Genomic DNA, 24,460 nt, shown 5'->3' with positions numbered 1-24,460 from the left:
AGAATATACTGAATATAGAAATGTCTGATATTTTTATAATGAGTACTGGTATGCAATGAGCAAGATCCAGTAACTACTTTAAAAGTTTAGTAACAATTCAGCTGTTTTAAATATGCTTAAAAAATTTTTCATCAATCATCATTCCGGGGTGACTTTGATCACTTTATTGTTTCCCTGAATCTGGAGTGAAACTTTACTCCTTTAACAAATTAGAACAGTCTATAGCGACTTGAATGTGTTTATAAACATGAGAAGCCATTTGGGGGCCATTCACATACCACGTGAATAGTTTATGTTGACGGATATCCAAGATTGATACAAAATTTTTAAAATGTATATGAATGATTGTACACAGGGAGAAAGGGAGGTCTAAAATAACCAGAAACTAGTCCACGTAGGATATGCCTTATCCAATAATCCAAAGTTGCATGTTACATTACGTCTTGGGTTGTCGTTAAGAAGAAAACATGTAATATGCTACGAGATTATTGGGACTCATCATAGATTTTGTGGATAAAAATTCAACAATAATTGTGAAAATCGTTGTGACAGTATTTTTTTTATCTTAAGAACTAATCTGGGAACAAAGTTGAAAAACTTTACGTATCGCAATTTACAATCTGTGAAGATTACGACAAATCTCAAGCTCTACAAGCGCTTTTCATCACAAATTCAAAAAAGAGGAAGAGTGATCGAAGTTACCCCGCTGAGCAAAGTCACCCCGGTTTACGGTACCTAGAAAATTATCGAGCTTGGAGAGTGAATGGAGGATTTGATTGCAATTGCTGAGATATTCATGACAATCAGTGGCAAAACGCTGGGTAACACCCGAGCGGAAAATTTGCAAGTCAACACCCTCCATCCACGTTGCAGTAAAATCATCTTGTAACCAGTAATTGTAATTTATTATATTTTCAAATGAAATATTAACAGCATTTAAAGCAAAGCAAAGCCTTGGTGCTACATTCCGTATCGGAACTCGACCTTCTGTTTATTTTACATAGACATCGCAGCCAACTGGTTTAGTGTACAGGACGATTGCGGGGCTAGCGCTACGACACTAATATTCTCACCCGAACCGGGATTCGAACCCTGCGACGACTGGCTTGTTAGGCCAGCATCGTATTTCAAGAACAGCTGGAAGGGAATAACAGCATTTATTCAGTTTAATACAAATTCATGGTTTAGCCGATTTTAACACGTCTTAGCTTAGCAACAGCAAATTGTCCGTTAACATCATCAAAATCCGTAGCGTAAGCAGGTCATTTTCAATTGACAATTGGTAACCCGAGTGAAATTTGGGTAATATTTGATTGTGAAGCGAAAATAAATTTGATTTCATTTAATCATTGTTGAGCTGGAATTCTGTTTGGAGTATGAGGCAGAGACCCATCAGGTATTTTTTTCTTTTTACCATGTACATACGCGTAAGCTCTTAACGTCGAAATTTGTTAAAAAAAGCGCTTTTCAAACGGGTCGCAAATGTCAATCCGGACGTCTGCGGATGAGATATTAACAAGAATATGCTCGTGATGATATGAACTTTCATTCCCCCGAAGATTATATGATAGGATTCCACGGAATTTTTACCTTCAAAATACAGAAAAATCACTAATTTCGAAAAGTTTCTAAGAGTAGTTATAGTTTTTTAGTGCCGGAATTTCTATAAACCGGTTTACTGGAATTGAACATAGAGAACTCATTTACTGCAAAACATTGATCAAATGTCATTTTTTGACGCTTGGCACAAGTTGTTAGATGATTCGATTCCCAAAAAAGAAGCTTGAAAATTTGTCAATGTTTACACTGCCATTCTACGCATATTTGTCCCATGTTTCAAATCACGCAAACGAGAAAAACGATGTTAAAGTTTTACAATACTTTTACGCATTGTGTCAATGTGACAAATGCAATTGTACGTTTCTAACTAGTTTTAACTTGCAATAGACTGTTTTCAATATATCTAGTTGAAGGTTTTTAGATTTAACACTCTTTTCCATAAAAATACCCACTGGGACAATAATGCCGAGAAATTTGCCTTTCAATAGGTAATTTCTACGCATATCAGTCCCACCACGTGCATTCGATGTTTCCCAATACAAAGTTCGTACTTGGAATACTTGGCTGTTTAATCTTTCACGAAAATGATCACGCAAATCTTGTTGTCTTTATACAGCAGTGATGATAGTCGAGATGAAAGTTAGGTTAATTGAATAAGTATCAGATGACTTACCATTACAAAGGGGAATTGTTATTTTTAGGTTACCCATTCCTATCATATTTGAACGTTGCTGGGCTTTCACCAAAAGACAGTTCTACACACAAAAGACAGTTCTTACAACTTTCATTTAGTATGAATCTAATGCGTTTATCTTCTTATATGCTCGAAAAGGAAAAGCATTCAGGTTACAAACCAGCAAACAAGGTTTAGGCATCCCTAAAAGAGATATGAACGTACCGCATTAAAATAATCAAGCAAAATGATTTTCGATACCGAATTTCTGAAACCCGTAATGTAACCAAACGTTGTTAGGAAGAGTCTTTAGTGCTCTGGTGCACTTCTCAAGTTGTAAATATGGGAATTAGTGGTTAGTGGGATGAATTAGAATAGAAAAAATCTAGTAGGACAAATATGTGTAGAAAATCATCGATGAGACAAACAGATTTGGTATGGTTTTTCAAGATTTTCAAAACAAACAATGTTTTTTTTTAAAATTTTTCAAAAATATACATGGAAATAGACTCATTGCTGATAAAAAACGAAAATCGACCAAAAGTAACATGGGACAACTATGCGTAGAACGGCAGTACAGCACTCTCAGCATTTGTAAATGCAGTTAAAACTTAGCCCTCTAGTGCCCAGTGCCGCCTTTAGACGGTCGTCAGTTGAGCCTCTAAAAACCTTCAATCAGTACTTGAAAAAAGTTTATAAAGTTTTAAAGTGATTTTTTCGAAGTCCGTCTGAAAATTAATTTGGGCACTAGAGGGTTAATCGAGTGATTGCATTTCGTGAAGCATTTATTCAAGCTGCAGAAAAAATATAGCGGTACCAAAAAGCCTAAAAAAACTTTTTTCTTATTTTGGCCAGCTTTTTGTTCTAGGCACTCCTCTGGTCGTTCCTAAGAGTTTTGAGGCCCTTAGAAAATGTAGAAGTGCGTCAAAACGCCGCAGAATAATTGCGCGCCGGGTTCGTCGCTTTTACGTTTGTTGCTTACGGGAAAACTTATTTAAATCTCTGAAAAAGTTATCTTTGCTAGGAGCATCAAAATTCAAAGAAATGGTTGAAAAGCTAGAATCTTTCATTTTTTCCAATTTTGAACAGAACCTGTGTTTACCAGTTTAATTATTCTCCCTGATGACACCTATGAAGATGACACTCATGAAAAATATTCTCATTGATTTCACGCAATTGACCTTCTTTTTCAAAAATTGAGAACGCATTGGGCAAGGCAAATTTTAGTCGAAAAAGGGTAAAAAATAAAAAATTGTAGACATTTAAAATTTTATCATGATGGCTAACTTATTGTACATAATGAACCATTATTAAATTCGATTGAGATATTGAAGTCAATAGCATAAAATCATTGCCTATATCGTCGTAGGACGTTATTGATGTGTGATATTTCTTTGAAACGATTCCCTCATTTTTCTCCGAAGTGGTCCTTTAGGTTGAAAATTACAAAAATATGTTTTTAGCAAGTGTAAACAGTCAAAATTTTCCGTACAGCTTGAACATTACGTTTGAAATGCGACACGACTTCATCTGAGCCGTATTTGCAGTAATTTTTATTTGGTTTTTTGAAGAAATAAATTTTATCTACAACTTTTTTTTCCCTTGTAGAAGACTGAACCACTGCGACCATTGTTTGATCTATTGTGGTATATCTACAACTTAGGCGACATAAATAAATTACTTAACGCAAAAAAGCCAATTTTTGGATACAGAAACAGATACCCTTATTTATTTTTTAATCTTGTTCATACGGAGGTATTTCGGTATAGACTAGGTACTTCCGTATAGACAAAATTTTAAAAAATAAATAATCAATTTTGGTTTGAGATATTTCTACTTAAATTCTATAGTGAAGTGAAAGTGTAGTGAAGTTGTATGAGGTTGTCCAGTTATGCCTGGAAAAAATAAAAAAGCTCGCTTTGATGCGGCATCAAGGAAACGTGAGGCATCTCCTCCAAGTGACACTGAAATTTCGACTAACAGGTATGATATTCTTTCTTCTGTTGGGGATCTATAATTTCAAACTTCTCATACTGAGCATAAAACCGTTATGAAGAAGGTTAAAGTTCCACCTATTGTGGTATTTGTAGCAAACTTTAATGCATTTCGATCAAAACTTTTATCATTTCTATCGAATGTGAAAGTTAATTTTCAAATTGGTCGCCAAGGCGAAATTCGTATTTTGGCCGAATCTTTTGATGGCCATAAACATCTTTTACAGTATTTGACTGAAAAGATGTATAAATTTTACTCTTTTGATGCCAAAAACGAGAGACCGTTTAAGGCTGTGTTGAAAGGTCTCTCAAATGATCAAAGTATTGATGAAATCAAAGATTGTTTGTCAGAATAACTTGGTTTTGCCCACAACCAAGTAATTTTGATGAAACGAAAGGCAAATGCCAAAATTTTTCAAACTGGAATACACCAGGAAAATTACTTAGTTCATTTTGATCGTACCAAAGTACATAATTTAAAAAGTTTAGAAAAAGCACGTGTTTTATTCAACGTGCGAATAAAGTGGGGAAATTTCAAGAGACATGGAGGAATCCATAATCTTACGCAATGTCGGAATTGTCAAGCCTATGGTCATGGAACTCGAAACTGCCATATGGCTGCAAAATGTATGATTTGTGGTGACACTAGTCACACGAAAGATATCTGCCCCGTGAAAGAAACCACTAATAGTTTCAAATGTGTAAATTGTGGGGGAAATCACAAATCTAATTTCTTTAATTGTCCTGTAAGGTCAAAAATTATTGCTTCTAGACAACGTAGGAATTCTAAACAACCTGTTGTCAATGTGGGTAATCAAAAGACTTTCAGTACTGTTCAGGCATCACCAGCACTTTCATTAACAGGTGTGTTTGTAGGTAATAATTTAAATACAGATAACAAATTTCAGAAAAATAATCCTGTTCAGGCAACACCAGGCTGTTCATATGCCAGTGTCCTTTCAGGTAATATTTCAAATTCAAACAGTAACAAACCATTCGTGTTTGGTGCTGAAAAGTCAGCCAGTATTGATTTAGGTAATCCAACTCCCGAAAAGATTGAATACCTACAACAATCCATGCTGCAGCTAATGTCCGTTTTGTGCTGACTGATTCTGATCATCTTCCCATAAAATTTTCTATTTCCCATGAAACTATTTTAAATCCCACTAGATCTGTGTTAAATTATCACAAGACTAATTGGGATAGATATCGTTCTACGATCGAAGAAAATTTGAATGATGATATTATTTTACAAAATATTGCTGACATTGACAGAGCATTAGAAAATTTTAGCAGCTTAATACTCAATGCCCGGAATTTATCAGTTCCTAAGGCAAGAGTGAAATTTAATGCACCAATTATTGACAGTGAACTTCAACTTCTTATACGTTTGAAGAACATACGGAGACGTCAATACCAAAGATCTCGTGATCCTGCTTTGAAAATTATTTTTCAACAATTATAAAAGGAAATTAAACATAGATTCACTCTCTTGCGAAATGAGAATTTCATGAGAGAAGTTGAACAACTAAAACCTTATTCAAAACCTTTCTGGAAGCTTTCGAAGGTTCTTAAGAAACCCTCGAAGCCCATGCCAGTCCTTAAAGATGGTGATTGCATTCTTCTAACGAATGAACAAAAATCTCAAAAACTTGCTCAGCAGTTTTAGAGTGTTCATAACTCCAATTTGAACGTAGTAAGTCCTATTGAAAATGAAGTAAACCAAAAGTATGTTCAGATCACCACCCAAGAATTTCTTTCCGAAGAGGTATTGTAGACAAACTTGAATGAGGTGCGAACCATTCTCAAAAAATTCAAAAACATGAAAGCACCAGGAGATGATGGGATTTCCTATATCCTCATCAAAAGACTTCCCGAAAACTCTTTAAATTTCTTGGTAAAAATTTTTAACAGATGCTTTGCACTAGCACATTTTCCTACGAAATGGAAAAATGCCAAAGTCACTCCAATTTTAAAACCCGAAAAGAATCCAGCTGAGGCATCAGGTTATCGACCAATTAGTTTACTTTCCTCTATTAGCAAACTTTTTGAAAGAATAATTCTTAATAGAATGATAACACATATTAATGAGAACTCAATTTTTGCAAATGAGCAGTTTGGTTTTCGCCATGGGCATTCCACTACTCATCAGTTACTTAGAGTAACAAATATGATTCGAACTAATAAATCTAAAGGCTATTCGACTGGTGCTGCTCTTCTAGATATAGAAAAGGCATTCGACAGTGTTTGGCATAAAGGTTTAATAGCTCAAATGTCAAATTTTAGTTTTCCGCTTTACCTCACAAAAATGATACTAAGTTATTTAACTGACCGCATTCTCCAGGTTAACTATCTAAATGGTAAATCTAATAGATTGCCTGTTAGAGCTGGTGTGCCTCAGGGAAGTATCTTGGGCCCAATCTTATATAACATTTTTACTTCTGATCTTCCTGATTTACCACCAGGTTGTGAGAAATCTCTGTTTTGTGACGATACAAGCATTTTCGCAAAAGGAAAAAGCCTTCGTGTTATATGCAAAAAAGTTTGGATATATTTTCTTCATACTTACAAAAAATGGAAGATTTCCCCTAATGCTTCAAAAACACAGTTAATTATTTTTCCTCATAAGCCAAGAGTTTCATTTCTCAAACCCACCCATAACCACGTTATTAAGATGAACGGTGTGGTCTTAAATTGGTCTGATCAAGTTAAATACTTAGGGCTAATTTATGATAAGAATCTTACTTTCAAGGAGCACATTGAAAATATCCAGTCAAAGTGCAATAAGTATATCAAATGTTTATATCCTCTTATCAACAGGAATTCTAGACTTTGTCTCAAGAATAAACTGTTAATTTACAAACAAATATTTAGACCAGCAATGTTATATGCAGTTCCCATCTGGACAAGTTGTTGTGCAACCAGGAAGAAGACACTTCAAAGGATTCAGAATAAACTTTTGAAAATGATTTTGAAGCGTCCTCCCTGGTTTAGCACGAACGAGCTACATAGGCTCACTAATGTAGAAACATTAGAAAATATGTCAAGCCAAATTATCAACAAATTCCGACAAAAATCGTTGCAATCCTCAATTGCAACGATTAGCTCACTTTATAGTCAGTAAGATAGTTTTAAGTTTATTTTAATTTCATTTTAAGTTTCGTTTTTTCCCTTTTATTCCTTTTTTTTCTTGACAAGTAGGTTTAATAATTTTCCTACAATTACATTATCTTAACTGCGAAAGCTAATAACATTCAATAATACTAAAAAGCGTACAAATATATTTATAATAGTGTTGAAATGTCACCATTTGTGGCAGAACACACAATACTAATTCTGAATAGATATTTTAGTACATAAATAAATCATTACAAACTCCCCCCTATAAAAAAAACGCGGTAGGATTCTTTTTTTTTTTAAATAAATAAGGGTATCTATCTCTGAGCTGACAGGTTCTTTTCAGAATTCAAGCATTGGAAAAACGTCAAAGAATGTTGCTAGTTTTGTTAAAAAAAAACCTTGGCATTTGCATACACTAGTGATATAACAATTATTTTCGGAAAAATAGATTTTTTTTATTTTTATGTTTTCCAAATAATACACAATGCCGTAAATATAAATGCTTTTCGTACTTTTTAATGAAAAATCAAAACTCGTTTCGATTCTGTACATCTTTTAAGAAAAAAAAAAAACATGAAAAAATGCCGAAAAACAAAAATAAACTAATTTTTTAACCCACGCCCAAGTCTTTAAGAGACTGCAAGAAACTAGTGAAACCACCTGGGGAAGCTAGTACTAATCCCCATCTTCCGAGTGAAGACTGTTGTTTTTGTAGCTTTTTGCAGCTTTTCGAGAAATTTTATTTTGGAAAAGTGCATTTTTTTATCTAAAATGTTAAAAACCCTATGAAAAAACTGAAAATTTGCCCAAGGTATGTTCGGCAGAATGTTAAATATGAAAAAATTTCTAGAACATAGTAGGCCTCTAAAATCACTTCAGTAAAAGTTATTTGGTATTTTTCGATTTTTAGAAGCTTTAAGGATGTCTGTGTATGTGGTCGATTTTCAAGAGATAGAACCAAAGCATGTTCAGCAAAGTTTTTCTACATAAGATTGTCTACAACTTTGCTGAAGACATCGTTTTGATTTGATAAATAAATAAAAAAAAAATTATCTCACTTTTAGGTGAATTAATCAAAAATGTGTTTGCATCAGAAGATGCTCCTTTTGATTTACAAATACTTTGTCGAATACACTGTAACATTTAAATGGCATTTTTATACTCAAAAGGCTGGCGATCACGTTTTTCGCGTTACAAACCACTGTGCGGTGATCCTAACTGGATGTCTAATGAGATGGATGAAAATTGAAATCGTTCAACACAAGCTACTATAGAGCTCTAATGTACAAGATTCAGTGGTGATTTATTCAGCAGTTTGAAAATAAATAAAGTTTGCGACCGCTTTCCTTAACCACGCCTCTGAAATGCAGCAAAGTCAATGTCACAGAAACACGCTCCATACTCGAACAAAGAACAAATTTAGTACACACGACATGAACTGTTCAAAAAAGTCCTGGATTGCATAGTTAAACGCAAGATCAGTTCCAGTCGCTTAACAAGTCCAAATTTCGTCAAGCTTTTATTTTTCTTTTTTTTTAAATAAGTGGGGTTGTTAGTAGTTTAGGTATTTAAGATAAATATTAGTATAATGAGTAATGTGTGTCCAATCACAAATGGTGATTTCTCAACGCTAAACAACGTAACCCCTGAAGCAGAGCTAGAATTCGACAAATATTTCATTCGTTAGGAAAACTGTAAAGTCAGCCTTGTGTGTCCTCAATTTGTTTAATCGAAAAATACATCAAATTAAAAATAGTTATAAATAGTAAAATAAATAGTATAACTTGTTTTGAATCGTTCTTTTTGAATCAAACAGTTTGTAACATGCATATATGAATTTATGATTGATTCTTTCACTAAAATAACGTTTTATTGAAATCATTGGCAACATTCGTTCCCAAAGCTCAACGCCTGGGTTCGAATCCCACCGCCGACATAGGTGTCGATGGTTGTGAGGTGGCGTGATCCACTCACAACCAACCCAACTGGTCTAGATTCAATCCTAGCCGACACCGGGAGATTTTCTGAGGCGAAAAATCTCTGGGATCACGCCTTCCATCGCATGAGGAAGTAAAGCCGTTGGCGCCGGTCCGTTAATAAACGGGTCGTGAGTTAGGGTCCTGGGTGTGGAGTCGCCTCCCTGGGCGTCGGTGATTGGCCACAACAGTGGCGGAACTAGACCGACGGAAAATAAACGAGAATAAAAAAAAAAAAAAAAAAATTCGTTCCCAAATTACAGACCGTACCGGACTTGGAGCCGAACCGGAACGAAACCAAACGAACTGCACCCCAAACGGACAGCAACAGAACAATAAACAATATCGCACGCTAGCCTGGAGGGCTAATCTGCCCATAATTCAAAAATTGGCTAATATGCCATAGGCATCAAATCGAGAAAAACGCAATTTTTTTTTTTTTAAATTTCATTGAGTATATCACTCTTCATACGTGCTGGAACCTTGCCGTTTAGTTGAAACAGAGAAATTTGCAGGAAAATTCTACCCGCCAAGTTTTTTTCTCGCAGTAGCCGTTTTTTCAATTATAAACAAAAGGTCAGTTGACAAAATGCTGCGCAATTTGGCTAATATCCATACGATGTGAATTATATTTTGCTCGTTGGTGGTGAAAATGGTTTTAAATTTAATACAACAACACTAAGAGCACAAGTAAGGATGAAAAGGACGACGAGACAATCGTTTCGTGCAACAATATAACAATATAACGAAAATATTGTTATTCATGATAATCCCACAATCAACTTTCCAATTTTTCTCATCAAATCCAAAATGAAATCTTAATCTTCTCTTAAATATTACTAGAGCTAAATAGCATTTTTGAGAATGTAGATTTATGACAGAAGGAAACAGTCACACGTTATGATCATTGGGTTTCGGGGCACAACAAAAAAATTCTTGTTATATCAAATATTCTTCGTAAAAAAGTCAAATTTGATGCAAAGGCCTTACGATCGTTTACTTGTCGCCAGTAACCACCAGGCTTTTTTTTGTAAGATTTTGACCTGGCTACAACACACTTTCGAAAGTTAGACGAAACAAAGTACAGTAATAATACACTGGCTCGTGAACATGCCACAGGTAGAAACATATTGGATATTAGCCAACTTCTCAATTATTTTGGATATTAGCCAAAATTGTTTCACATTTGCTGCCTTCCCAAATGCATTTTTTGACAATCGGCTTCCATAGGGACCTTGTTTAGGGTGTTTATCATCACGAGAAACTGTTTTCTCGATTTTGGTAAAAATGGCATATTAGCCAATTTTTGAATTATGGGCAGTAATGCGGTCTCGATCAACTAGATTATTAGTTGAAATAATTCGTTATCGATTTTTTTTTTTGAAACCTTGCTTGCGATATATAAAACTTTGAGTTTTTGCAAAACAACAGTATTGGCGATTGGTATTTGGCCGTATTAGGAGTTGCATTCAAATCTTTTATATTAAATTCAGATCACTCTCCCGTTTCGAAAATTTTCTCTTAGTGCCAAAAAGTCGGTTATTCCCAAAAAAAATTTTTATGAAAGAACAGATCTCGACGTATCATGCATATCTAAGATATTTGGCATCAAAAATTTCATTAAAAAAGCAGGGCTGATGAGGGCTGGTCAAGTTGGCAAAAAAAGTGACTTTAGTGACTATTTTTCGTAAAAAAGTAACTTTAGTGACTTTTTGATGAAAAAAGTGACTTTTGAGTGACCAGCTTAAAAAAAGTGACCAAGTTACTAAAAAGTGACCAACTTGCAGCCCTGGGATATTAACTTCTATTAACTTCGGATTAATATTTTCTGCTTCCAAGAGATTGTGTGTTGGTACGAGGAGGAAAGATGTTTATGCAACATCGTATCTGTAAAAAATACAGAAAATATTGCCACAGATAAAAAGATTTCGACAGCTCTCGCTGCAAAACTTTGTGTAATGTTGTAGTGTATTTTTTGTATGCATTTTTCCTGCGAAAAAAAACCGGTCTTTCAAAATAAATGCTACGTCGATTTTAATCTAAACCTCCCCCCTCCCCTTGTCACAGCTTGTCACAAAACGGCGATGCCCCCCCCCCCATTATGCTACGTCATTTAGGTATGGTCCGGTGACGGTTTGCTTCGATTATTGCCTTTATTTTGTCGTCCTCAGGTACAACTGGTTTTCCTGAACGTGGCGCATCTTTTACATTAAAATTACCGGAACGAAAATTGGCAAATCAATTCTGGCATTGGAGTTCTATTAACCCGTAAAGACCCGGGACGGAACTTGTTTTTTGAAAAAGCTCGTTCTCAGCACTGGAACGGCCGATTTGGAAAAACTTGAAATTTTATTCAAGGGAAATAGTAGCTCTAAGTTTTGGTAAAGGTGCCACCCCTCTGGACCCCTCCCCGTTTTTGTGAGACACAAATATGTCTGTGTTATTTTCTAATTTTTCAAACAGATTGAGCAAACACTGGGAATTTTCATACGTATCAATTGCTCCATGTATGAAATCATGTCAGTTGGATGAAATATGGTATGTAAAAGTGAATTTTGGAGTTTCCTAATTATTTCTGTACAAAATCACAAAACTACGTATTTTTAAAAAAATTCAAACAACAAAAGCGTTTTTCCAAATTTTAAGCTCTACATTTTTGCGGTAAGGTCTCCTGAATCCATATGCGATGAAATATTTATTTTAGCATGCAAACATTTTGAGAAAAACCAGTTTGAATTCACCAAAGTATGTATTTTCATGAAAACCTGATTTTCTCAGTCTCCCACGGTAGGTTTCAATTTAGCTCTTCAATTTTTAAGCTCTATATTTTTAGAGTAACGTCTTCTGAATCCAAACATGTTGAAAGATTTATTCTAGCATGCACAGATTTAGAGAAAAACGAGTTTGAATTCACTAAAGTAAGGGTTCTTATGAAAACCCCCTAACGGTAGGTTAATCTACTGTGACACGCAGTCCAAACCAAGGACTGCAATTCTACCTTACTTCTAACGATGTCAATGTATGTAATGTAGGGAATAACCCCACGTTTATCAATGCTATCAGACAGGAGGTCCTTGATCTCACTCTGTGTAGCGCCTCTATTTCTGAAAGGATTTAAAATTGGCATGTCTCCGATGAAACTAGTTTGTCGGACCACAGACACATCGTTTTTAATATAGAGGCTAACCCTCTGAAAAGAGAGCTGTTCAGAAATCTTAAGAATACAGATTGGGAATCCTTTAAAGAACATCTGATCGATTCACGAACTTTCAGTTACAGCAACATTCGAAACTCAGTTGACCTGAATTCGGGAGCAAATGATCTACAAAACAGAATCATGGATGCTTTCGACGCTAACTGTCCACTAACACAGCGGTCAGTATGCCGTGACGTACCCTGGTGGAATGATCAACTTAGTGACCTTCGTCGGGAAACTAGGCGGTTGTTCAACAGGGCAAAAGTCACGTCTAACTGGGACGACTACAGGGCGTCCCTCACTAAGTACAACGCCGAGCTACGCAAGGCTAAACGGAAATCCAGAGTTAGTTTCTGTGAAAGAATCCAAACTCTGCCGGAAGCTACGCGGCTCCAAAAGGCGATGTCCAAAGACCATACTAACGGTTTAGGACAAGTGAGGAAAGAGGATGGATGCCTCACTGTCACTACCAAGGAAACGCTGGAGGTTCTTATGAACACCCACTTTCCTGGATCGACAGAGACCGAAGAACTGAATAGTGATGGGTCGCGGCAGGACAATTCGAGACATATGGCGCCTCGGGAGTCCATCCTGCTGGCCCGTCGACTGTTCACGGAAGCTTCAATAGGTTGGGCTCTAAGCTCATTCGACCCTATGAAGTCTCCAGGTCCAGACGGCATACTACCCATCTTTCTACAAAAATCGGCCGCAGTTATCATGTCCGAACTCATCAACCTCTTCAGAGCCAGCTTTATCCTGGGCCATATTCCGGATAACTGGCTGAAGGTGAAGGTAGTGTTTATCCCCAAAGTTGGAAGAAAGGACAAAACCCTACCCAAAACTTTCAGACCCATAAGTCTTACCTCATCACTTCTCAAGTTGATGGAGCAAATAATGGATAAATATATCCGTGATGAGTTTCTTAAAGACTCCCCGCTGAACAGGAACCGACATGCCTATCAAAGCGGCAAGTCAACAGAAACAGCTTAGTGACGTTGATTGAAAAGTCCTTGAGTTATCAGGAGACGGCGCTATGTGCCTTTCTTGATATTGAAGGGGCCTTCGATAACACGTCCTTTGCATCAATTGATACGGCTCTTTCTCATAAAGGAATCGACCACACTTCAAGGAGCTGGGTACACGCAATGCTCTCTAGCAGAGTGATCACAGCAACCTTGGGAGATTCGTCTGTAACAATGTCAGTGATCAAGGGATGCCCGCAAGGAGGAGTTCTCTCGCCCTTGTCATGGTCACTAGTTGTCGACGCACTTCTCAACAAGCTTTCACAGCTTGGTTACGAGGTCATTGGATACGCCGATGACATCGTCCTCATCGTCAGAGGTAAAGATGACGCAACTCTGTCGAGCCAAATGCAAACGGCTCTGAATACCACCATGTCATGGTGTTTACAGGAGGGTCTAAACATAAACCCCTTAAAAACAGTCCTAATTCCATTCGGCAGACGAAGGGCGATCTCCATCACTCCTCCAATACTGAATGGAGTTAGACTGGGCTTCAGCAATGAAGTCAAATATCTCGGAATTATTCTGGACAAGAAACTGAACTGGTCTGCACAACTGGATAATGCCGCTAAGAAAGCGATCTCAGCGATCTGGGCCTGCAGAACTCTGTTCGGTAAGACCTGGGGACTGAAACCAGACTTGGCACTCTGGTCTTACAAGACCATTGCCCGACCAAGAATCACCTATGCTGCCCTAGTGTGGTGGCCTAAGGTGAACGAAGTGACTGCGCAAGCCAAACTCAAAAAGTTTAAAGACTTGCATGTCTTTCGGTTACCAGCGCTATGCGAACAACTCCAACTGCAGCCATGGAAGCTATGCTTTGCCTACTACCTCTACATCTTCATGTGAAAAAGGAAGCAGAGCTTGGCGCTCTAAGGTTGCAAAGGAGGAAAACTATACTTGAAGGGGACCAAATCGGCCACCGTCGCATACTTAGGGAGTTCAAACTAACTCCGCTATTAACCACAGTCTCCGACTGGATGGACGTTAGGACCAACATGGATATTCCACATAGAGTGATTGAAACAAACCGCTCTATGTGGAACAATGGAGGGCCTAATCTTCCACCTGGCATCGTCAGTTTTTATACGGACGGCTCGAAAATGGGATCCCTAACGGGATCTGGTATATACGGACCCGGTATCAGGGAAACGTTTTCCCTGGGAAAATGGCCCACCGTTTTTCAAGCAGAGGTATATGCCATATATATCTGCGCAAAAATATGTCTACAACGCAACTACAGCCATGCGAAAATCGGTATATTCTCGGACAGTCAAGCAGCACTACTAGCACTTAAGTCCGTCAAATGCGCTTCCAAACTTGTTTGGGTATGCATTGAAACTCTACGGGAACTTTCCCGACAGAATTCAGTTTTTCTGTTTTGGGTGCCCGGACACTGCGAAGTCGAGGGTAATGAACACGCTGACTACCTAGCAAGACAGGGATCAGCTCAGCGGTTTATTGGCCCCGAGCCGTTTCTGGGTACGTCCATTTCCGCTATCAAAAGTGAACTACTAACTTGGGAAGGGCTAGAAATAGTGTCCCAATGGCAAAAGGCACAGGGTTGTAGACAAGCTAAACACTTTATCTATCCGAACCCTGGAACCGCCAGAAAGCTACTTAGTCTAAATCGTAGTGACCTACGGATAAACACGGGACTCCTCACCGGACACTGTCCCGCTTTTTATCATTTAAAGAAAATCGGCGTAGTGTTGAACGACACCTGCCGATTCTGCAAATCTGAACCAGAGAGTTCAGAGCATTTGCTTTGCTCTTGCGAAGCTCTTGCTTCCTCTAGGTACAACTTCTTAGGAAGTTACCTTTTAACTCCATACCAAGTATGGAGCTCCAATCCCAAGCAGGTCATTAGTTTCATCAACTATGTTTTACCTAATTGGGGTACAGGTTTACAACAAAACAGTTCTACTCCATCAATGAGTACGAGCAATCCGTAACCTGTGCACAGCAATCGGGGCCCGCCACAAAAGACAATCAGCAAGACTGTCGCAGTGGCATTTCAGTACCCAGTGCCTTTCAGGCATACAGAAGAATAACATAAAGTACTGGCATCAGAACGATGGTTTTATTGAAAAGTTGTTCGAAGTGTTATGTCTGTTATTCTGTGGTTATAAGTTCTAAGGTATAATGACTTCAAATTCAATTTATATTCATATACTTAGGGCATCTTCAGCGGTGGTCTATTTTTGAAACAACTTTATACTAGATTTACATCAGCGAAACCTGAATAGAACCAGCTAATATAGACCAACTTTTCGTTCTCCGCATCGGTTTTGTATATCTTGTTGTTTTAAAACCGCTGACATCTGTCACACTGTCAACAATTCAGTTTATGAGACTTGTTATAATGAAATATTTACCAACGTCAATATTTAACAAAAGGAAATTCGATAATTTTTACGCACATTAAACGATTACTTTGGCAATACACTTTATATCCACAAAACTTTATATATTTGACGGTTTGACCCGAGCGTCAGTGACATTTCTCAGGATGAATTGGTATGGTCGAAAAATTTCTGCTACAAGTAGGGCTTCGGGGGATAGCGAAAAAAATTTGATCGCGTAGATGTTCATCTTCCGTTTTCGTCTCATCAATCCTTCAGAATCTTACAGTTCTTCAAACTTGGGTTAGGTTTTCAGGATATTTGAGCAAGCCTGCATTTTGAACGTTTTCAGTTCTTCGAGGAACATTTTTCTGGCCTCTTGAGGTCTCCTCTATTCCCACTACAATTAAGGCGATTAACGAATAGCAAACCACTGTTGCCAACTGTACAGATTTATCTGGAAATGTACAGATTTTCTCGTTTTTTTTCGGAACAGATTCTGTACCGTACAGATTACAGATTTCTAGAAAAAGTACAGATAAGTACAGATTTTTCAAATGGTTAGAAAAGATTAGAAAAAACTTTTCGACCGATTCTGCAACGATACAATGGATGCGATCTTGCAATCTACGCACTTCGATTTTACTGACAAATCTTGGTAATTTGCTGCCGAGAATGGCACCACTCGGTTAAAAAACGGTAGCTGTTACATTTTTTCGTGAATCTCGATTTAACCAAACTGAAATGTTGACACAAAATATCCGAAATGTCGGTAGTGCTGCTGAATTATGGGTTTCGTTGTTTTTTGGCCGAATTTTCAGGAGATTGAACCGCAATGGCTCGGTAATATGCATTACCGGGGCGAGTCCCATTCTTAAGTGTGCAAAAGTTTTATTGACAATCGAGCTAGTAGTTTGGAATTATTATTAACTGAGTCAACGCAGTCACAGTTTTCTGTACACAAATTGCGTTGAAGCTGTTTTTTTTTTCAAAAATATAGAAAATAAAAACTTTGCGCCAGTGGTACAGATTTTGGTACAGATTTTTCCCGGAAATAGTACAGATGAAAAAGATTTTTGCAGCTCCCAATACAGATGAAAATGTGGCATCACTGTAGCCAACATATTTGTCATCCTGGTGGCTGATGGTTGCCAAGCAAGTAGTTGAACCTACGGTTCTGGTCTTCCATAATTCCCCCTTTTGCTGGTCGAATTCCTTGAAGCCAAAAACGACAAACCTGTTCATTTTCTTCTTCAGAAAAGCCACAAAAACGAATTATGAATTGTCATGAAAAATCTTTGTTTTGTTTTTTCCCCAACACTCGCAAAACGCTTATATGGAAATAGCTAAAAATGAGGTATTAAATTAAAATATGACATTTTACCCACCTATTGGTAGCGTACAAAGGGTTTTAGAACGATCTATTTCTTGTTCCAAAAAGTGACAAAAATAGACCAAAACGTATACCAGTTTCAAATTTTTTCAATTTGGATCTGGTATAAAGCAAAATTTACACCACCGGTGCAGCATTGAATTTGAGTTTGTTCCAAAAAAATAGAACAAAACAACGATTTGGACCACCGCTGAAGATGCCCTTAGTATATTAAAATAAAAACAATGTAAGATCCTTCAGTGCGTCTAAGCATAGAGGAACTATTGAATCGCTGTTCACCCTTTATATAGTTATATAACAATATTTGAGAGCCAGTTTACAAGCTGACTGAAAATTCAAGTTTAATTGTAGGGTACTAACATCCAACAATGCAAACACATTGTACAATTGAAACTTGTTTGTGTGGAGTTCCCTTATTCAATGTATTAAATCAAATCCCCCTGCTTTAACAGTCAATGAGTTTGTAAACGATCAAGTCGAACTACTAAGTCCATACTGTACATAAACACTAACTCCGTCTGGCACCTATGCTAGGCTTTCATAACAACTTTTCTGCAAATGACGTGTCTGCCCACGATTGGAGGTCATGACCAATGCGAACAAAGCGTGCGTGCTCCGAGAGCGCGTTGCGTGCAACACATCACAGTTGGCGCTGTTTGAGCTTGTTCTAAATCCATATCAGGCTTACGTTTATATCAATTCCAGACTTAAAGGTTAGTTAAGTCACTGCAAGTTAAAGGTTAAATGTTATTCCCCAAAAATATTATTTAATCATATCTGAATTCTGAATGCGTTCAAGTCCACAATTGGCTAGCTCCGCTTTATCATCAATTTTATTCGACGTCAACGGTTGTTGTTCACACCCCGTCAATCGGTATCTGTTGGGTAACTGAAACTGGTTGGGGGCTCGTATTCTGTCCACAAATTGTCGATTGGCTAAAACTTCGATGAGTAATCGTTGAGTTACTTTAGCTTCGATGTTTTCGAATGCTAAGCAATACATAAAAATCAATCGCAATCTACCTAATGGTGAGTGGGTGCCCTTATAGGTATGGTTTAGGATACGTTCGGACGTATTTTAATAAGTGTAGCAAATCATCGTCGTTAATCAATTACTGTATAATTACTCGACCAGCCCAATTCGAAAATTTATGGAACTTTATCTTCGGCGAAAAGATTAAACTGAGTTTAAGTTACGAACTATCATCATAGCGTTATATCAGAGCGTGAGGTACTGACAATATACTCGTTATAACGACATGTGGACAGGAGTGAGCTGCAACAAATTTTCTGCTCAACATTCGTTTAGTTGATATCAACTGATCCGATAAGTGACAAACTCATAGCCTAGCGGAAATGGTGTGGTTAGATTCACTTCTGCATCATTAGACAGCTCAACAATTAATTTATGGTCCGATTATTGAATAGTGTTCGACAGCATTAGTAAAAAATAGTGACTAACTGGTTTTTGTAAATGCATTCCGATGAAGACCTTTGAATTTATGTACGTTTGGACGGCGCAAAGCGCGTGATAATTTATCTAATCTTATCAGATGTCAGTTTAGATAAAAGTAATCTTAAAATCATACTCGTTCCAAAGCACAATCTCCATTTACTTTAGTACATAATTCACACCGAAGAGCTAACCCAGTGTGTATAACTTTGTCAAATAACAGTTGTTAAGAACTTTTGGGATAAGGTAAATTTGAACAAAACAACGTCACTCGACACACCTTCCGAAAGCTCGTGCCGGATCTGCTTTTTTATTTGTATGAGTTGGCTTTCGACAAGATCGTTGCTCAATCAATGTATACCAGTGGGTGAGGACGTTTTTCCTTCTGATTCGTAAATTTGCTGAGACGATAACAATGCGGTTGTTGACTTGCTGGTAGCTGCGAAAAATGTATCTAAAAATAAAATTGTTATCGTCATCAGCGTTTGATAAATCTCTTTGATATTGTGTAAGTTTTGCCGAAACATGTTCTCTCTCTTAACCCTTAAATGCGCACGACGTTAAAAAATCATCTAAAAACATAAAATCATAAAATTGAAAGATTTACTTTTTAATGTGCAAATATTACCATGTTGTTTTTTAACAACACTGTGACTTTATCGCAGAATAAAGTCGAAACAATTACTTTTGTTGACAGTAACTTTAAAATTGACCTTTTGTTAGTATAATTACTGATAATTCAGACATTTCCACTAACCACTAACCTTATTTTAAAATTTATTTACAAAGACAGTCAGCACCAGTCGGGAATCTCGCCATGTTTTTTTTCGTTTACGAGATTTTGACAGCAAAAATAAAAACAAAACATTCAAATACAGTACTTCCAGCTGTTGAGTTTTCTTCGTTAGAGTCAAGAGAGCTGGTCTAATGAATTATATTTCTAAAAAATACTAAAATACGTATATTTTAAAACGTTTTTAGTAGTGTTGTTTTAAAGCAACATTGCGCATTTAAGGGTTAAACAGATAATAGTAAATAAATTTTGGTTATTTGATCGTTATCGATTAGAATGTGCTTTACAGTATTTATATAGAATATTAGATTCTTGTATTACAATTGTATGTCCATATGAACAGTAAGGCGTTAATTATCTTCTCACATGCAGAAAACGTTTTACTCGTTAAACCGGATTCTGATTTTTTCCAATACTACACCTCATCTCTTTTCCTACTATCTTAATAAAAGTTCTGGCTACATTACTGGTCCACTTAGCAGAAACAATCATTCAACGTAATCATAGTTCGACCTATTTACTAAAATATAAAATGAACATGAAATGGTCATTTTGTTCTTTTATCGAGTTTCACAAGGATGAAGTATATCATAAAATTAGTAATTCTTTTCTGCGAAAACATCGTAACTGATTGTTTTTACGATATCGCAACTACCCAATTCGCACATGATTGAATAAATTTTATTTGAGAAAGTAGTGTCATGTTTACCGAGCTATTAGGCTTTTTTTCAACAGTTTTTGTAGTGTAGTCTGATTTTTTCTTGGAGAATTTGATAAACATTTCTAATAAAAGGCGCACATAAGCGGGTAAGCGCCAGTCAATACCTTTCGTCTGTTGATGAATTGAATTTTCAAAGAAATCACAAAACTGATCTGGTTGTTTTAGCAATAGCTGTATAACTACTCTATATGATGTTTTCTTGTTATATTCTTTTAACATATTTAACACCATTTTAGTGTGCTAATTAATACTCAGCAACTATAGGTGATGCGGTGGAAGGAACCTGCGAATAAAATCAGCAACCGAAATTATTTTATCTGCATGTTAATTTTTCAATCAACGTAACATTAGTATCTTTAAAACTGTTGTGACTGCAACCTTTATGCAGTTAGTAACATTAGACACAACAGAACCAATTCCAGGGAACATTATTTGATGACTTCTAGATTCGTTTTTCTGCATATACGCAATATTATCTTATGAGTACTTTAGGCGAAAACACCTGAATTAGAGATTGAGCACATTTGTTGATGATGTAAATTTTAATCAGATTTGTTTTGTGTTCATCAAATATAATTCGAAACTAGCGCGTTTTGTATCACATTGTCATATAAGTCAAATAATAAAATGTTTTCTTTGTTTTTTAAGCGATTCACAGAATTAAGAGTATATATACCAAGGTCAGTTGTTTTTTGTGCTACTTTTAACAGACTATTCGTGTTTTTCGTAATATTACGCATAGGTTATTCCTTAAATCTGATCTGCGAAAACGATACAGGTCTAACAAACCAATTGCCAGAAGTTCCAGCTAGGCAACGCCATCCCACATCCTCACATAGGTCCTCATTTACTTCCTCGTGAGATGGAAGACGTGGTCTTTTCTCTCAGAAAATCTTTCGATGTCAGCTAACAACAACGCTAGATCAACGCCTTATCACAGCTTTATTGAATTTAGAATAAATATTTTATTTGACTAAAAACCACAAGCAAAAAATTTCATATTATAGCAAATTAAGTACATTAGGCTCTTTTTTGGGGGTACGTAGCGCGTAAAAAAATTTGCGTAAAAAACCGCGTGAATTCCGAAATTCGCTTTAAAAAACCCACGTAGACTCAAAACCCGCGTAAATTCCGAAATTCGCATGAAAAAACTTCATTTGCTGAACATTTCTATTCATTTCTGCTAAATTCTTTCGAAAAAGAATCAATAAGAGTGCTATTTTCGTATACGAATCGAGCTGAATATCACGGAAAAATATATATAAAGGTTGAGACAAATCATGTGTTCAATCATTGTATTGAGTAACCTCATCGGACACTTTCAATGAGTTATTTGAACACGAAAAACCAATGAAAGCGTCGCGTAGTACCGACTTTTCTGAAAAATTCGTGTATAAAAATCCATAAATTCCGAAATTTGCGTAAAAAACAGCGTAAATTCCCAAATCCGCGTGTAAAAAGACGCGCAAAAAAGACCTTAGTGTATTTGGCACACGCGCAACACTGCTAATTTCATGAAAATAAGTGGTAAACAGGTTACAAGAAACGAATGGGCTTACAGTAAAAAGTGTGAATCCCCATATCTTACCTTTTTTGTGGGTTCCTCTGTCCGCACCGGTTACTTCCAACAGGATGCGTTATTCGATTGAAACTTCTTATGAATGAATCTGTTGACTTGTGTCGAAGCACATGTGCGTAAGCTGGCGCCTGCTGTGATCATACGCCACCCAAATAAGCTCTCCAATAACACCGCAAACGACCGGCTTTTGACTGACACGGATACAGCTTTTACCGATGTCGATGTGCTCAACTAATGAATATGTATTTTTTTTTGTTTCTGCAGTCGCTGGAGCGAGGAAACACGTTGCCCAAAACCACAAAAAATTTGCTTTAACGCACATATACTATAAAAATTCGAACACTTGCTTCAATGCGAGATGTATCGCAATACTCATGGAGCACTGGAGAAAAATCGCGATGTACGTAACAGGAAGACCACGCGTCCACTAGATATATACTATTCACCGTCACCAAAAGCCAAACTTTTTGGTAGATAACGAATACGTTCCAGCAATTTATACACAAAGATAGCAGACTACCGAATATGTCAAGTATTTCGGGGTTGAAAACTTATAGATGTGCGCACCAGATCCGGCTGCCGCAAGAAGTCGAAAGTCACTAAAAGGAGAGACGAAAACCACGCGCGCGACTTTGAAGACCAGAGTCCAATCGTATACGACGTTCCTCTGCGACTATAAAAGCATAACTGAACTCCATCGGATCCGAACGAATGTTCTGAAAATAAAGTTTCGGAAAAATAAATATGTTCGACGCTGGTTTAACTCACTACATTTGAAGCGAGCGCCACGAAGAAACGTGGAAAGTAGACGGCGAAAAATATCTGTGGGCGTTGATTCGCGCTCGCTACTTTTACCTGTCGATCATTTTTATGTTGCACAATGGCCCGAACGAACCGACCCGAAATGATAACCAACTTTATATGTTCTTCCATGGTATCGAAGTAGCCAAAAGAGAAACCAAAAAATGCTCACGTTGAGCTTAAGCTGGAGTGTTATCATCGGACATCGAGTCAACGCCATGCCATTGATGGAATTTTGCAAGCATTTTTTCTTGTGCACTCTCCATAGCAAACAGTGATCAATAAATAGGGCTCTAAAATGTCAATCTGAGAGTAGCACGAATTTTAATTTTTTATTTAATTTTTTGGAACTTCTGTGAAATTGAAGTAGTTTATACAATTATATAAAAGATCTTTAAAAATTTATTTAAGATATCTGCACCCAAAATATTTACTGATGCTCGTGCTACACATATGTGTCCCATGTTGCTTTTTACACTCACAATTTATCAATTTGTTGGATTTTCTCCAAATTGAAAATAAATTTCCTAAAGACGTTTTAAAATCGTGGTTTGTTTACATAAAAATGATCCCAAAATGAATGTTGTACACTTCTAGCAGTCCTAGAAAAAACTGTAGAAAAAACGAGAAACCAAAATTCACAGGAATGGTAAAAACCTATAATCTATCATTTTTCTAGCTTGGGCCACACCTTTGTTGACCAGTGTAATCTATTCACCACCACGGACCTTCTGATAAACTTCGCTGAAAACAGCTCCTTTTCAAATTATCAGCTTTCTAAGATACTCTGATTTTTAATGCAATTGTTTTTGTTTTTCTGATCCTCGTTGAAAGCTTCTCCAAATCAGGATAGCCTGCTGTAAACATTCTGAACTCGCTGCGGTCATTGCTTTTTTTTAAATTTTATTATAGAATAATTTTCTTATAAATGGAAAAATGTTTTTATTGAACCGAAAAAGCTTTTATCAAATATTGGTTGTTTGAATTTTTTCGATTGTCGTAATTCGATCAACAGGTGAGTCATAAGTAGCTGGAAGCTCGCCTGCATTGTTTGGACTATCTTCCTATCCATTTACGCACACCAACTGGGACAGTATGGCCCAATACGACCTCAGACTTGAGGATTCTGAAAACCATGGTAATGAACTACTCAACCAGCACTAGCAATCTCGACTGCAGTTTTTAATTTCGTCTGCTTGGCGGCAAGGTTGCATATTCAATTTTGAGGTGGTTTTTCGCCGCTTGCCGGTAGCTCGTTCTACAAGTGCAGTTTTGAGAAACAATGTATGACAAACTTGTAGTCCCTAAGTAGTACTACAAGTTTGTCGAATAGTGCAATGCTATACCCGATCAGAAGAGCATAACTAAAAAATTGCAAAATTCTATCAACGGGAGATACAAATAACATATTTTGAAACGATTTTGTATTTTCCCATTTCCTTTTGATAACAAAATTGAAATTGAATGAGTTATAATAACAAATCCTGAAATAGAGTTGTTCTAAAACAAATCTAGTCATTTTTTCGTCTCTATCAAAACCTGTTGTTTATAACAATGGTTGTTGTTATCCTGTTCTATGTTCTATCTGATTTTGTTAGAAAGCTGATACACCTAACACCTAACGGGGTCAAAATTAAAGCACAACCTGAAAGGTTTTTCACAAAACAAACTAACAGCCTCTGTTACTTTTTTGTTTTGTCTTTCTGATCGGGTAGCTCTCAAACCTGAAGTGTGAGAGCCCATATTCAGCGCAATATTCAGCCAATATTCGCGGTGAATATTATGATATTTACCGCGAATATTGGCTGAATGGCTCACTGAATATGAATAAGTT

At 36.8% G+C, this 24,460-nt stretch overlaps 1 protein-coding gene across 1 annotated transcript in view; it reads right to left on the bottom strand.

The window, feature by feature from the left end:
* The window catches only part of LOC129731513 (monocarboxylate transporter 12), a 38,832-nt gene extending 16,298 nt beyond the window's left edge, over positions 1-22,534 (bottom strand). The window contains exon 1 of the mRNA XM_055691584.1: positions 21,835-22,534. The gene's annotated coding sequence lies outside the window, so the exon portion shown is untranslated. The remainder of the gene's footprint in view (positions 1-21,834) is intronic.
* Between the last annotated feature and the right edge of the window lie 1,926 nt (positions 22,535-24,460).

The sequence above is a fragment of the Wyeomyia smithii genome, chromosome 3 (assembly GCF_029784165.1).
Source record: "Wyeomyia smithii strain HCP4-BCI-WySm-NY-G18 chromosome 3, ASM2978416v1, whole genome shotgun sequence".
In the NCBI taxonomy this organism is placed as follows: Eukaryota; Metazoa; Arthropoda; class Insecta; order Diptera; family Culicidae; genus Wyeomyia; species Wyeomyia smithii.
This window is presented reverse-complemented; position numbering and strand designations above follow the sequence as displayed.